This window comes from Notechis scutatus, chromosome 2 (assembly GCF_049901735.1).
Source record: "Notechis scutatus isolate UNSWTSFEM ecotype Mainland chromosome 2, rNotScu1.2, whole genome shotgun sequence".
NCBI lineage: Eukaryota > Metazoa > Chordata > Lepidosauria > Squamata > Elapidae > Notechis > Notechis scutatus.
The window spans coordinates 146,751,092-146,767,263 of record NC_142010.1 but is presented as its reverse complement, the minus strand read 5'-3'; the positions used below and the strand labels follow the sequence as shown (position 1 = coordinate 146,767,263).

The 16,172-nt window shown below is 40.4% G+C and overlaps 1 protein-coding gene across 5 annotated transcripts in view; it reads left to right on the top strand.

The window, feature by feature from the left end:
- Positions 1-16,172, top strand: part of HDAC7 (histone deacetylase 7) — a 225,132-nt gene that overhangs the window by 53,763 nt on the left and 155,197 nt on the right. Inside the window, exon 1 of one of the 5 annotated variants that reach the window (XM_087956543.1) lies at positions 492-593. The exons of the other annotated variants lie outside the window; for them this stretch is intronic. The gene's annotated coding sequence lies outside the window, so the exon portion shown is untranslated. Of the gene's footprint in view, positions 1-491; positions 594-16,172 lie in introns of those variants that run through there. 5 annotated transcript variants of the gene reach the window in all.

Sequence of the window (16,172 nt, the reverse complement as noted above, 5' to 3'; positions counted from 1 at the left end):
ATAGTTTCAAAGGGAAGTTATTCATTCTGTTGAACTGGTTGCCAGCCTAGATTTTACTCTTTTATTCAACAAAGCTTGAGAATATTCATATATGTGCAGTAAGCATGTATGTGTATACACACACACACACACACACACACACACACACACATTGGATCACCCACCAAAGAAGAAACGATTTAGTAATAAATGTAGCTTGTCACTATACTGTTTTTATTATTCAAATAGAAGAAGTGATTCTCATCTAGGCCATGTTTGCTAATGTTGACACTTGAGAGCAATTTGGTCCCTATTTTCTAAAGCCACCATGGAATGCCCGTTGAGGCAAAGCCATCTGCCAGGAAGGGAATCAAACCAGTTTGGTCTGGTGAGAAAAGGATTCTGTTTTTCTTCTGCATTCCAGAATTAACACTAGCATTGCCTGCCTGGGTATTTCCTTCTGTACCCCGTGTAACAGCTGCTTAACTGTCAAAGTTGTATAACAGTGGTGCAAGATCATGCATGGATTTGTAAGCTAATTTGAAAGAGCTTTTTATCGCATCAAGAGATTGTAAGCACCTCCAGAGGAATGAATTAATATGATTATTTTACTGGTAAGAGCAAAGGATGATTATATTGGAAAACTTCAAGGATCATTTCATGTTGATATTATTCTCCTGTAGCATTTTAACTAAACTATTATTAAATGTCTATGGAGACATTATTATTATTATCCAGGTCATGGTTGTCCCAGAAGTGCTTTTTCTGACAAGTCAGAACTGAAGAAGCTTCTTGGATGAGAAGCAAAACATCTTCAAAGAAGAACAAAGTCCAGTTGATTTTTGAAAAAGCACCTTTGGGTAAACCATTATTACTAAAATAAACTAATATAATTTGAAGTTGCTATCTCTAGGGTAATGTGAAATCTGGCACTGCATATAATCACTTCAGTTAAGGGGGCATTGGATTGTTTCACTGTAGGTTTAATAACACAGACAGATACACGCACGTACAGAAAACTTACAGAACAAATAATGAAATGCATTATTTTTATCTAATCATGTTATTCCATTTTGTTTAGTTAAAAAAGTTATTAGGTTTTTTCTAAATGAGCTATTTCAAAGTCAATATTATGGAAGACCCAAATTTCTGTCAGCATTCTGACTGTGGTTTAAAAACAGCAGGAGCTGTTCCTCCTCAAATTGAAACTAATTTATTAGATTGGATGCAAACAAAAAAAAAAGTCTGAAACTGAAAAAAATATTGGCAAATTTCTGTTCTTGGCTAGTAATGCACACATCCATCCCCCCCACCCATTTAATTCCATACTTACAGACTTTAACAAATGACAGAAACTGTGGTCAGTCTTCCACTGGATGTGGGTTCCTTTATAATTGGAGATTTCATAACAATTTATTTTCTTGAAAATACTTAAAAACTGATTATAACAAGCATTTGATGGCTGGAGGTCAAACTAATTGGCTCACACTACAAAGTGGATAATAATTATTCTTTTCATTTGGTGCAAAGTGAAGATTTTTCATTCTTATTTTCAAGTATGTTAAATGTATTGTATTATTTACATGACAGTTGCCATGAAACAGCCCCAAATGTTGTCATAAATTGGTAACTCCCTGTAAGTGACTTCCAGTTTGCAGTCCCCTTCACTAAGGAGAAAAAGTTTGGCTCAATAACACAATGTGTCTTCTATAAAACTATTATTGTGTTATTGAGCGGCACACAGTTAATGACAATCACGTCACTAAGATAAACTCTTAATTTTGGCCAATAAGATGGTAAAGAATAGTTTAATCAGTTGAGATGTTGGATACTTAGGAGATATTGAAAGTATGCAGGAAAGTATTAAAGTACTTTATATAAATGGTTATAAATGTCTCTGTTTTACAGCTTGTGTATTTTCATTATCTGTTTTGGTTATTTTTAAATGTTTGGCACATAAGCAAGACAGCCAATAAAGACTAGTGGGTAATCTGTTACTGGTCCCAGGCCAAACAGACTGAAGACCTTCAGCATCAAATTTACAGATTAATCTGCAAGCAAGTTTTAATCTCCAATTAAAATGTTAACTGATTCATATATCAATCAGAGATCCAAGATTTTAACTCTAGGCAAACAGATGGATGTTTTAGCAAAGAACTATTTGCTTATAGTAGGATAATATGAAGCAGATCCAAGTCTTGGCTTCTTCCCAGATTACAAATATTATAAGTAGATAAAAGAAGTCCAGAAGTAGGACATTTATCTGTACAATTTAAGAAAATGTTAACCGAAGCGTGAGCAAACTTCAGACTTAGGGGATTTTTAAAAAAATTACAACTCCAAAAAATGCCAAACCAGAAACTTATATTTAGAATTAAAGAGTCTAGAGATTTGTTTCAAACTTAATAAGTTTCACATTTTTTCATAGAAAAATCTGATGCTCGTCATGCCAAGATTTTTGGGATATAATTGAATATAATAATTTATTGCTATAAGTATCACAAATTAGTTGTTTTGATGTAAATAACAAGGAGTCAGAAAGCCTCTGGCTTATTGTAGATCCATCACTGATCTTAGCAGGACATTCAGATCTTTGTCTCTCTAATCTAATATGCTGTTCTAGAATTTCAAACAATGCTCTCTTATATGTGATCATATATGATGATGTTTCTGGGTTCTCAAAGGCATCTTCCACTCCTTGTTGTTCCTTTGTTCTGATTGTTTGCTCTTTGGAGACAGGAACCTTCCAGCTTGTTGTACAGTAGAAGAAAATGACTTAGGATGTATAAATCACCAGCTGTATAACTATCATTAATGGGTCACTTAAAACAGCATTTTAGAATTGCTCAATAGAATTTTTGTTTCTATACCAAAATAAAGCATAAAGTACCACCAAGTGCTTCCTTTTTAGTTTTTTTTGGGGGGAGGGATTGTTTGTGTGCTTCTGCTGTTTTGAATTGTTTATCATTTTTTAAATGGAAGAATTAAGCAATTCATAATGAATTTGTCATGACATTCTAGTCTGGTAACAAAGGAGTTGGGTAGCAACTTCTTCCAGATATATTCTGCTAATTGGATTAAACTTTTAATGAGACACCTTTTCTCCTGTTAGACCCCTGGGGAGATAGGTTAGGCAAAAAGTTAGAGACTTGATTGAAAGCTAAATTCCTCCTTCATCCAGTCTGCCACTTTCACTGCTACTTCATCATGCTGAGTGTCTCCTGTTACTATATTTGGCCTACCAAGACGGCCAAAAGCTTTTCCATAAACTGGAAGCCTTGGCAGTTCTTATTTTCACATTTCTGTGAAATCATAGCATCTTCACCAGTGTTAATATCAGAGTTTAGACTAAGAGCTTAATTGGTTTCTGCAGCTGTTGATATTTTTGTGTGTGGGTGTGATTGTGGGTGTGGGTGCCCTGTTCCTGCCAATTACAAGCCAATATGTATAATATTTACGTTTTAATTCACCATCTCATTCATATCTGCACAGCTCTGCTAAATGGCTTGTAGTTCACATTTGCAGTTAGCACACGGATAATTGCAGATTTCAGGAATTGAAGGTTACATAGCAGCTGTTATTTTTGTCCTTCCACCCTCCACCTCCAACCCATTTGTCAAATGAAGTACAAAGTTAACCGTACTTTGGAGAAAATGGCTGCTTGCCCAGTCTGCATTCCTGCTCAGCAACCTAGTTTAGCCTTGAAGGGTCCAATAAATTGGTCAGCTTGGAAAGGGATGATGTGGCTGGAGCATCCTTGCGTCAGATGACTGCCTCCGGTGACATGCATCCTTCCTGACCAAGACAGAGATACCTCCTCAGTTCGCAGTTCCTGCTCTTCCTCAGAGGTTGGTTGAGAAGCAAGTGTTTTTCAGCTCCGTCCTGTTTGTAGTCTGGGGTTGGCTTGCCAGCATTTGTGGTTTTACAATCACATTTTCCTATTTTTAATGAGAGAAAGATGAGATGGGGAAACTGACTCTCATTTTCTGGCCTTTGGTTGTCAAGGAAAAGAACTGTCAGAGCACCAGAGGAAAAGGTGACAGTAACAGACGTGGCTGGGTAGGTGTGCCAGAAGTGTAAGCACTGAGTGACAAGTTGTCGTGTTTTCTCCTGCCTTCCCTTTTTTTTTTTTTTCCCAGTATGGGCAAGTAAGATCTACACCTACACCTTTAAAGGAAATGCTTCCATATGCCCTCCTTCCTTTCCATATCATTTTCCACACCCTTTGTGTTGGGATTAGACAGGTGCCTACGAACAGCCCATGATCAGAACAACACGAGAATATGAGCAGCTCTATCAGGCATTAGATCATGCATATGACCCTGGATAAAATTGGGCTGAGAGGGAATTTGAAAAATTGGCTTTTCTACATGGGAGAAAACCCCACCAAGATGCAAACAATTGGCAGGCATTTCTGGGCTACCAACAGTCCCGTAAGGTAGGCCACTAAATTACCCTGTTTCCTCCCCCCCCTCTTCTTTATTCAAATTTGGTATAGCCGTCAACTCCAATGGACTGGGTGGCGTACAGAAACCCAGTAAATGCATAAAACAGATAAGACGTAAAACCATACACACTCCAAATTAAAACAATCCTAAAAGCCACACCAAATTTTAATGAGATTTTTAAGGAAGAAGCTAGGATGGGAAAGGAATTAATGGCTGGCAAAGGCGATGATCTTTGACTTGGTGCTCTTCCTGGTCAGTATATTCTCTCTGCCTTACTCTGGCAACCTGATTGTAGTGCAGTATAAACGGGAGTCCTTAGTTTGCCTGGCCCTTGGTTTCGGTAAAATTGGCTGGTGAAAATTCACCGGGTGAAGGAGTTAACTTTTTAAAAAAGCAGAGGTCTGGGATGGGGCAGTAGATTTTTCAGGTGATATCTAAGAGATTTGCTCCCAGAGTGCTGAGGGTTGCCATAAACACAATGCCGTAGCCCTTTTAGAAGAAGCCCTTTCTCTCCCGCAGTGTCTGGAAGGCGCTTCTCCCCCGTTCCTTGGCAAGCGAGAGGGGGAGGAACTCCACACGCCTGCTTGCTGCAGCCTCCTTTAAAGGAAGTGAGCGTTTTCTCCCTTTGCTGTGATGTGCCTCTGAAGAATTGCTACAAGGAAGCAGAGAGTTTGCAAAGGGACAAACTTCTCTCCCCCACCCATCACCCCAGGTCATCAGTTGCTCTTATGGAGGAGGATTCAAAGATTCTACTTCGTTCTCCGAAGTTGAATGTCCTTTGCCCAGAGGGAATGCAACCTGTCTGTGATTAGGCGCTCCTTCCATTCACGTACAGCGGGGTGTGTGTGTGTGTACAGACGGGGCCTTCTGAGTGCTGCATGAGTCCCCCAGTATCCATGTGTGGCTCTAGAGCCCTCTAGAGTGGATGAAGAAGAACATTGGAGTCTCTTTTTGAATTTGAAGGGATTATGGGAAATTGAGAGCTTCAAACCTTGTGGAAGGAAGCTTAAGGCAGATGCAAGCTTGCACGTTTTTTTTCAGGCCCCAGAACTTGCTAGTTTTTTTAAAAAAAAAATCCAGAATCCTTACTCAAGAGGCCAAGTTCTAATAGTAATCGAAAATTGACAGCATTCGAGTGAACAGCTCCTTCCTTCCTTCTTGTCTTCTCTCTCCCTCCCTCCCTCTCTCTCTCTCTCTCTCTCTCTCTCTCCTCTCCCTCTCCCTCTCCTCCTCTCCCCCTCAGGTTTTGGGCAGTTGACAGTTTGAAAGTCTCTGGCTCAGGCACTCCTTTCAAGCCTTCATATACCCATGCTCCACTCCTCAAATAGCTCCTAGAGCCCTGCCCTTTCACAGGTCAAACAAAGCTGGCAGAAGCTGCATATGCCTCATCTATCACTTGAGTTCTGATGTAACAGCCTCTGATCACCTCCTTGCCTGCCCAGCATTCTTGCTGGGACTGTTAACTACTAGGGGAACAACTGACTCTTCACCCAGCTAGTTGTCTGTCTGCCGAAGGAGGATGTATTGGCAAGGAAATGGCACAGAACAGTCCCAAGCTTTGTTGTGTGTGAATCCCACGGCAGGCACATGCCCTGCCCTACCCTGCGTCCTTGCTCAGCAGAAGGATTTCCGAGCATAGTAGGTGTAAACATTGTGCAATATAGAGGGCATGAAACTCCTCCTCCAAGTTTCTTTTCCAAACTCAGGAGTTGATGACGATGATGATTATGATAAAAAGCATAAGATATTCTAAATAATACATGTACACAAGTCAGTAAGTCTCAGGGCAGTAAGTCCCCTTGCTTGAGTTGGTTCAGAATTATGAAAAAGGCATTCATAATCTTTTTCAAAGAGAATGTTGGAGACATATTCAGGGGAAACATATGATATTCCTGCAATCATTTAATTTCAGAGCTACCATGGATATGATGGGAATGTCTTGCCTTCAACCCATGGGAGAGGTGTGTTTTTAGTTTGGGAGTGGGGGCATTATAAGGACTCCAAAATGAGCAAAGAGGAAAAGGAAGGAAGGGAAGGGAAGGGAAGGGAAGGGAAGGGAAGGAAGGAAGGAAGGAAGGAAGGAAGGAAGGAAGGAAGGAAGGAAGATGACATGAACAGAATCACTATCAGCTATTGAAGCTCACTCAAAGCAAAGCAAGAAAAATTCAAGAGGCACTGAAAACTTCAAGCAGTTTAAAAATAAATCAGAAAATCAGAAACATCCTTTTTGGAGCATGGTATTGTGTATATAATACTCCTATACAAAAATTCAAATGTGTATCTATTGTATCTATTAGAGTAATGGGGGTGAGCAGTTGACTTGATGATTAATACTGGGCTAATGGGCTAATACTGGGCACTTTTCTGGAATACCTCTAGTTTTTTATATTTCAAAGCTTTAGGAAACACATCTGCTTTGCAAATAAAAGATCCCAGATTTGCAAATAAAAGATCCCAGATTTGAGTCTTAGCATCTTTTAGTAAGAGAAAATCTCCTTTGAGTCATACTCGACTTTTGATGATGTCATGGATACGTCCGTGTATTTTTTCAGGGCAAAAATAGAGAAGTGGTTAGTCAGTGCCTTCTTGTAGGATGTTTGTTCAGTTTCTTAGTCTAGTCTGCAGCCCTGGGTTTTCTTGGTGGCCTTTCATCCAAGTGTTAAACCAGATCCTATCCTGGTTGTCTGGATCAGCCAAGATCAGCTGGATGCTCCTACCTGAATTTGTGTTATCTTAGAATCATGTCAGACTTGAGAACTTATTTGGCAGCTTCCTCTGTTCCTATGAAGAGATTTATTTATTTTTTTAGTAATCTTCTTTGAACCTAGCTGACCTCTCAGGGTAGTTCTGCATATTGGAGGAAGGGATGCATTCGATAAAAAAAGCAAACCATTGCTTAAACCTCAAAAGTTTCTACCAGTGCAGGATGCGTTTGTTTCTTAAAATCAGCATTTCTGTGCTACATTGTGCAAGGTGCCAGATCCATTTGGGAATGGGCGGCATATACATTTGTAAATAAAATAATAAAATGTATCGGCATCAATGCTCGTTACAGGAACTTATATTCTTTTACATATAGGCAGGGATCCAGCTTTTTGCACTTGGCAAGCCGATCTTAGGTCTGTATAGTTCTACGCATGTTTGTGTTTAGACTTATAGGTTTACAGGGTTGGCCATTCAGTTTCTTGGGACCTTCCCTTAGGAATGTTTGCAGAAAGTAATAGAATTGTTTCTCCCCATATAAGGTATTTACCAGTTACAGATTTCCATTAAGTCAAGCCCTAATTGGGATACCAGTTCTCATGAAATATAAATCAATGTGAAACTCCTTCACATCAGGATAGTATCGTAGTTAAAATGTCAGTCTCAAGCTTGGAAATTCAAGTTAAAATCTCCACCAAGGACCTTGGGCCAATTGTTATTTCTTTGTTCATCTTACCTAACATGATGGTTATGGGGGTAAAATTGTGGAAACGTGTGTATAATTGGACTGGCTTAACTGTGTATAATAAATAATAATAGTTGCCCCCCAATTTATAAAATGCCATTCCTCCCGTTTTGATTTTTAGGGGAGCTTGGAAAATACTAATTTTCCCTTTAGCATCTGGTGGTGATGGAGGTCTCTGAAGCTTTTTCGGAGTTATTTTTTTTATATTTGGTCATTTGTTTAAAGTTGTGTTAATGTTTATTTTTTGTAAGTTGCCTTGAGCTCCAGAAAATTTACTTTTAAAAAGATTACATTCTCATTGTTTTCCTGAATTTCTGCAGAACTTGGTGCAATAATAATTTCTCAGGTTTCTGAGCCAAAATGATCACCCGGGTCACCAATCTGAAGATTGCTTGCTAAAAGCGATAATGATTAAGAAGTAGCCTAAACTATAAAGTAAAACCCCAAAGCTTTGGTTTTCATCAAGCATTTTGGAACGGACTGCTAAGACACAGGACCTGTGACTTCATTTTTCATTCCAAGATAAACTGTTCACAGGGAATGGGAAAGAACTGTGTGTTTTCGTCTGGAGATTTCTATATCTACAGATCTGGGTTCACATATCTTATTAAGTCATGGCTTGTGTAACCACAATTTATTGAATAAACCGCATTTGGCTGGACTTCTCATAGCATATGAAGCCAAAACCACCCATCACATGAAAGCTTAGTGTAGTATGCAAACCCTGCCAGAATTTGATAGTTGGCTAGATTTAGAAATTAGGAAGCAGACATTTTCTAGAAAATAAGATGAGAAATAAGCAAATGTCAAATTTCCTGGAGAAACTATTTTAGGTAGTTTTATCAAATTGCTTAGAAATTGATTTGTGTGTGTACGTGTGAGAGGGAGAGAGAAAGTGTGTATGTGAGAGAGAGATGGGGGTGGAGAGAGAATTGCACATTACTGAGTTGCAGACTGTGGATAATTTATACTTGGATACTTGTTTAGACTGTGGATAATTTATACAATGTAGAATTTGATGAGTTCTTATTTGGATAATAAGACAACTGTAGCTTGAGATTTCTGTTGAATGTTCCTATTTTTTCTAGTTGACTCCTCTTGGTGTTGACTTTCCTCACCCCTTACTTTCATCCTCAGGGACTGAAGAAATAAATCAGAAATAAACCATGGTGTATTTCTAGTTCTGTTCCTTGGCTTGACAAGTAGCAGAGATTAAGGACACAATAAGCGTTAAGCATATGGTTGGTGCTAATTGGAGAGAGGCACAGGCTAGATAAGAAGGTCCACTTGACATGATTCAGATGTTCATGATTAAGCAGTATTTTCTGGATCATCAGAACATGTGTGAAACTTAAGTTGGAGCACTCCTGCAATTCTGGCCAATGGTGGTCCTTTGGTGAGCTTCATGAGAAGTGGCAATTGCCAGCAACAGGACATTCACAGTGATTGTCATTGGTCTTGAAATGGCAAGCCAAACTGGGCAGTCAAAGCCTGCTGTATTTCAAAATATATTGCCCATATTGCACTCACATAAAAAAGCAGTGAAGTTTTGGTTGCCTTGTTACACTAGCACTTTGAAACCACAAGAGTAAGTAGTGTGCATGAGTTGATCCTGGCCAGCCCAAGGAATGGCAGAATGAAGCAGCCATCTTAGGTGAAGGATACAACAGTAGTCTCTGTCCCCAGTTTTCCAAACCTTGTCAGCCTTTCTTCTTACAGACTAAGGAGGATTAAATGTGGTCTAGGACAGGTGTTTTAAATGACAGTATCATAAAGGAGACATTCCTCTTCTGAAGTCCCAGGGAAGCTTTCAGCACCCATAAGCTCCACTTGTGCTCTTCGAAAACCTTTCCAAAATGTGTCCCCCAATTTGTAACATTTAATCTAACAGAAGGAGAGCTGATTCAGTAGGTGGGAAAAAGTCCCTTTCGCTGTACTCAATTAACTGACTTCCACCTTATTTAGGTTTGAGCGTACTTGACATTGCTTGCACTGAATTTAAGTTTTCCTTATTGATTTTGGAGACTGGTCCCTCAAGGGGATCTGAAAAACAAACCTGATCCAAATCTGATGAAATGGATCTGTAAAAAAAAAAAAAAAAAAGAATATGTCTTAGATCAGGGGGAAAAAGGAGTCCCACAGCCACATTCAGGGAAGGATACTCTGTCCCATTGAAACAGAGAATCTTGGCAGATGACATGCAAGGTGCAGTTCCTATTCAGAGTTTTCCAGTACGGATGGGTGGTATTTAAACCCGCTAATTTTGTGACAGGTCTGATGTTTTTTCCCCCAGAATGTGGATTTTTGATAGTCTAGTTTACTTTCCACTGGGATTTTACATCAAGGTTAGTGTAGCTGCTATGTAAATATTGTTGGGGGAGCGGGTGGTTTCCTGGATTTAAACCTTCCAATTGATAAGTATGGCATATCAGAGTGCACCGGCAGTTGTGGGTTATTGACAATATTTTTTGTACACTCTGAGAAGTGCATCTGGTTGTCTTAAGGCTGATGGGGCAACATGGCTCAGCATGCGAAGCCACCAGGTTGGCGTGGCCTTGATGTACCCAGTTATGATCTTATAAGTAAATACATTTGTATGTAAATGTAGGTTTACTTGTAAATACTTATATAGAAATATAGATTTGTAGTCACTTTTGTCCCCCATTACTACCTCCTTGGTTTATGAATATTTCTTGTGAAGTTTCTTTTATTACCTTTAGGGAGTTAAGCGATTCACAGCAAAACACTGCAATAATTAGATCAGAATTTACTGAGCAGGTGTGGGTTTCTACCAGTTCGCACCTATTCACTAGAACCAGTTGTTAACATTCTAAGCAGTTTGGAGAACTGGTTGTTAGAAGAAATTACTGGCCTAATCCTGTAAGGAAGGCAGGAAGGAAACATTCTGGTGTCGCTTACAGAAACTGCCTCTCCGTTAACCCTTATTGCATTCATGGCAGGACTAGACTTCCTATCTCAGGAACTTCTCTGGAGTTTTTTCCCCCCTTCCTTTGCTGGTACTTTGCTTGTGTGGAGTGACCATTGAAAAAAGCGACTTATGACCGTTTTTAACACTTACGACTGTTGCAGCATCCCCACAGTCATGAGAGGCCAGGCGAGGAGATGCATGCCTCGATGTGAGTGATGTTGAGTTGGCCACGCCCAGCCAGTAACATGACCACCAAGCCATGGCCACCCAGTCACATGACCACCAAGCCATGGCCACCCAGTCACATGACCACCAAGCCATGCCCACCAACTAAGCCACGCCCACAGAACCAGTTGTTAAAAATTTTGAATCCCACCCCTGCAAAGGAGTTATGATTTCCTGGTTTTGCAATGTTTAAAACAACAAATCCTTTAAAAGCAGTCTTAGACAGGCAGGTTTAGCCTCTCACTGTTAGCCCATCAGATGTAGATTGGTACTTGTGTGCACGGACCTTCTCAAAACAGGACAACCAAGGAACCAGTCAAAAATAAGCTTCACCCTTAAGCCACCCCTTCTCGCATCTGGCTCCTTTCCCTACCCACCATGATCTTGGCAAATCATCGAATTGAAACAATTGGGTTCCTGCAAAGTTGAAGTCCAATTACAGCTGGTTCTACCCTATCTCCTCAAAGGCTTTGCCTGGCAACATTGCGAACCAGAGGGGCGTTTCACAGCATCCATGATCAATGCACAAGAGGGAGAATCTCTTGAAGCTGAACCTAAATTTAAGCTGAACCTAAATGAGATCAATATTTAAAATGTTGACTCTTTCATTGCCCATTAACCTTGTCTCTGATGAAAAAAAAACCAGAGTGTTTTGCCCTGCCTCTGCCACTTCTTAAGGCAAGACTGAATGTTGATTAGTACACATTTCTCAACTGGGCCTTCTTTATATTTGTGTCGCCGCCCCACACACACACCAGCCCATTGGTTATAGCTGGGAAATTACAGAATGTGTTGTAAAGTGAATCAATTCATATTCCCCAATCAAAATAGCACACTGTCTTTCACAACCATGTAGCTAGCAAAAGAATATTAGATGTTAACTCACCCCTTTTTCCAGCAACAGTATCCCCATCTGGTGTTCTTTTAAAAAAATGGGCCTTGAACCAAGTGGTCCTGCTTTGAAGTACGGGGTAAAAATCTTTAATGCTTCCATCATAAAAAGAGGAACCTGGCACTCTGAAAACCCAAAACAGCATCAGCACTGGCTGCGGGGACAGTAAATTTCATATCAGTATAATTTGCTATCAACTCAAAGATGAATAAATAGTGTGTCTACTCAGCCTGGGGAAAAACCCCAAAGTTATAACTGTTCTACTTTCTTGATTATCATTGCACGATATAGAAATCTTTCTTGAAACTACGAAGGATGGGAGATGGGTGAGTGTTACTCCACTTTCTCAGAAGGCGTAAGGGATCTGTTTCTCCATTAAATAAATGCAGGTAGAAATAAGAAAAATTGCAAAATTCCCCTGCATTTAATTTCTGCATACTGTACTGTACTGCATACTGTAGTGAAATATTCTCTGCTACACCTTACTCAGGAAAGTAATTTTGTGTGTGTGTGTTTGTATGTGTGATTTGTTCTGCTCTCATAATTATGAATGCACCTTTCACGTTCATATTAAACAATCAGAGTGTGCTGTGGGAAGCAAGGGAGTATTTAGTAGAAAGGAAGATCCCTGCTTTCTCTCAAGCCAAAGGATCTGGCAAAGTTTGCTGAGGTAGGATTATCAATGCTGCATGTAAAACATCCTCAGCCAAAAGATAAATAAATATATTATAACAGGAAAGCAGAATAACTTTCAGTGAGTACGCCTTGAGCTGCAAACAAGTTATTGTGTAAAACAGCGAGTAGAGATGATAGAGAAGCCAGGATCAAAATGATGGCTTGGGATATGAATGCATGAACCTGGTTGAATGTAAGGATACTCTGTCTATACCAGGGATGTCAAACTCGTGGCCTGCGGGGCATATGCGTCATGTGCTAGCCCTGCCCCCACCCGGTTTAGCAAAGTGGGTGAAAGTCCCGATGCATCATGTGACGACACCTTGATGACGCAAGTTTGACACCCCTGGTCTACACAAATACAAATCTTTGTCTGAATTGTGGCAAATGGCAGAAAGATAAATCTAAATTTATATGGCAGGGGGGGGAAAAAACCTGAGTTGAATATTATTGTATGCACACAGATGGAGAGAACAGCTAGTGAAATTAACAAATCTTACTGAAACCTGTAAACTAGTTTCTTTGATTAGAGAATAGCGGTATTGTGGAAAGTTGGGAATGAGGGATCCACATCTAGTTCTTTCTGTGCATTTATCAAGTTCACAGGTTTGGGCACGGAGAATGAACAGAAGTAGCAGAATTTCCATCAGTGATGATGACACTTTGTACCCTCTTTCTGCTTGACTATTGTATTTTCATCTTTCCAGCTAGACTAAATAGACCATATTTTAAAAAAAACAAAAACAAATTGAAGGTGATATGGTAGAGGCTCCTGGTTCCCTTTTCTTCTTCTTACAATCATTTTTAGCTAAAAACAATGCCTACCTGTTTGCCAGCCTGCAAAACACAGAGCAATGCATGGAGAGTATGTTTAATGTATACTCTGTGTGCATGTATGTGGAGCTTGCCTTTGATATTTCAGGCTTCCCCAATCTCCTGTCTTCCAAGTGTGTTGGAAGACAACTCCCAAGACTCTCCACAAGCAGCAAGGCTTTCGTCCAGTTTCAAAATCTCAGGTCTCTTTTAAGCAGAGGATTTCAGTGGAAAGCCTTTGAAAGCAAGCACTGTCTCCTTGATCACAAAGAGTAGAGGAGGTTTTTTTTTTTTGCAAGAGTATTTGTACCTGCCTTGATTCTCTGAAAATAGAATCTGCACCTCCTTTAAATCATCCTGCTAAGCCAAGGAATGCAGTGGCAATCTGCTTGAAGAGTGTCAGAAGGATGCACACTTGGATCCAGTTTTTCAGCCGACCAGTTTGGCACAGACTCAGCTGAGACCGTGCTCTTGTTTATTAGAATCAAATGTAGGGCCACAACTGTGCTGCAGGCGACGTTGCTTCGTTCTGGTTTTGATTTATTTGGGGTTCCAAATTGCTTAAGGGTTGCTTTTCTTCTCCTCTTTATAGAAGCCCCAAACTGAATCCTTGCTTTGTTCAGTTTATTTCTTCTCGGAAACAGCAGGGCCATCCAAGGCCACTCAATGGTCAGCTGCTGATACAGAAACTTCAGTGGGTCCTTCGCTGAGGCACTGTTATGCATGAAGGGTAGTTCCCACTCTAGGGTAGGAACAGCAGGTGAAAATCCTGCTTTTACCCCACTTCCAGTTCTGTCTATCTGGGCCACAATCAGCCAGTTAAACTATAACTGTAGCTTGAACCCACTCATCTTCCCTCAGCCCAAGGTTTTCAAGTGAAAGGTGATCTCAGTGCTCTGATCTGGGTGATTTACATTAAAATAAGTGATGTAGGTTACTATTTCCACTAATTATTAGTTTCCCATAATTGCTCCAGAGCCATAAATGCTGACATGAAAATTAGGGGTAAGGGAGCACTGGAATGGATCCGTGCATTCTGTCTGCATCGGATCCTTGAACCAAATTTCCCAGAGTCTTCTCAGCAGGTGTAGGCCGATTAATTATAGGATTCTATGAACTATCCACAAAGGAGATCCCATGGATTTGAAGTCAAGTCTTCACAATCTTAATACATTAGAGCAGGGGTCCCCAACCTCCGGTCCATGGACAGGCAGCAGTCTGCAGCATGCCAAAAACCGGTCCATGCAAACAAGTGAAGCCCCATCCATGGGATGCAGGCGGCACATGAAACTACGCCCTCTCTGGTCCATGGAAAAATCTCTCTCCATGGAACCGGTCCCTGGTGCCTAAAAGGTTGGAGGCTGCTGCATTAGAGTCAGTTTGCTTGAATCCTTCCACCCTTTTTCGATTTCTGCAAGGGAGGGACGATTCAGCAAACCACAATTATGAGGCTATAAAAGATCCTTCTTGCAGATGGAGCAGATCATTTGCTACTTCAATATCTTTCCTCTTGTAAAGCGTCTTCCTCCATCACTTAATTGTCTCTCTTAGAAACAGAAATTTTGGGCTCAGTTGTGGTCCCAAGTCAAGAACTACCTGTAACACTTCCCACTCCCATGCTTTTCATTCTAGCCATTAAAACAGTTTTATTTCTAGGCAAGGACAGCAGAGCTATCTGTTGAATCTGGGAGGTTTGCCACAATAATGAAAAATGCACTGTGATTTTGCAACACAAGCTTTGCCCCTTATAGACATATTTGCAATGCTGCAATGAATGTACAGGATGTCAGTTTGGCCTAATGGATTAGGTGCTATCTTAGAAATCAGGAGACTTTAAGTTCTGGTCCCACCTTAGGCATGAAAGCCGGCTGGGTGTTTTGCGGCCAATTGCTCTCTTTTCAGTCTAGCTCACCTCCCAAGAGTTCAGTTGCTTTCTAATGTTATCTTTGGATTTTAGGTAACAATCAGTGGTGGGATTCAAAATTTTTTTACTACTGGTTCTGTGGGCGTGGCTTGGTGGGCTTGGTGGGCGTGGAAGGGGAAGGTTACTGCAAAATCCCATTTCCTCCCCACCCCCACTAACCTGCTTTCCAGCTCCGTTCTCCTGTGCAGGGCAACAAAAGAAGACCCAGCCCATCAGCTGGGACTCGGGAGGCAGAGAATAGATGGGGGCGGGGCCAGTCAGAGGTGGTATTTGCCGGTTCTCCGAACTACTCAACATTTCCGCTACCAGTTCTCCAGAACTGGTCAGAACCTGCTGAATACCACCGCTGGTAAAAATTTCTGTATATCCCTGTCAAGGACATCTTCCTTACTCTCCATACAAGGCAAGCAATGTTTCCATTGCAACACGTTTCATCATTTGTCCTACCTGCCCCCACCCCCATCCATAAAAAATGAGGAATCCCGATGTTCTCAAATTACAGTACCTAACAAATGTGACCACAATACCTGGTTGATTTGAATAAGGTTTTTGTTGCATGTGTCTTTTTGAAGCCTTTTTCCTTTACTTTTGAGGAAACAGAATTGCCATTGTGGTTTATTGTTGAAATGTTGGTTTGTTTTTTAAATTTTAGCAAGGGTTATTTTATTTTAAAATACGGTATCCACTCCCATCACTGTTGATGCTGCATTTGGTTGCTGCTCGTACATAATCATTTGTGGCATTCTATTGTTTTAGTTATTATGGCTTTAATGGCGTGTTATGTTTTAGTTTTAGATTGTGGTTTTTGAAACTGAAGTATTGGGTATTACAGTTTTTGT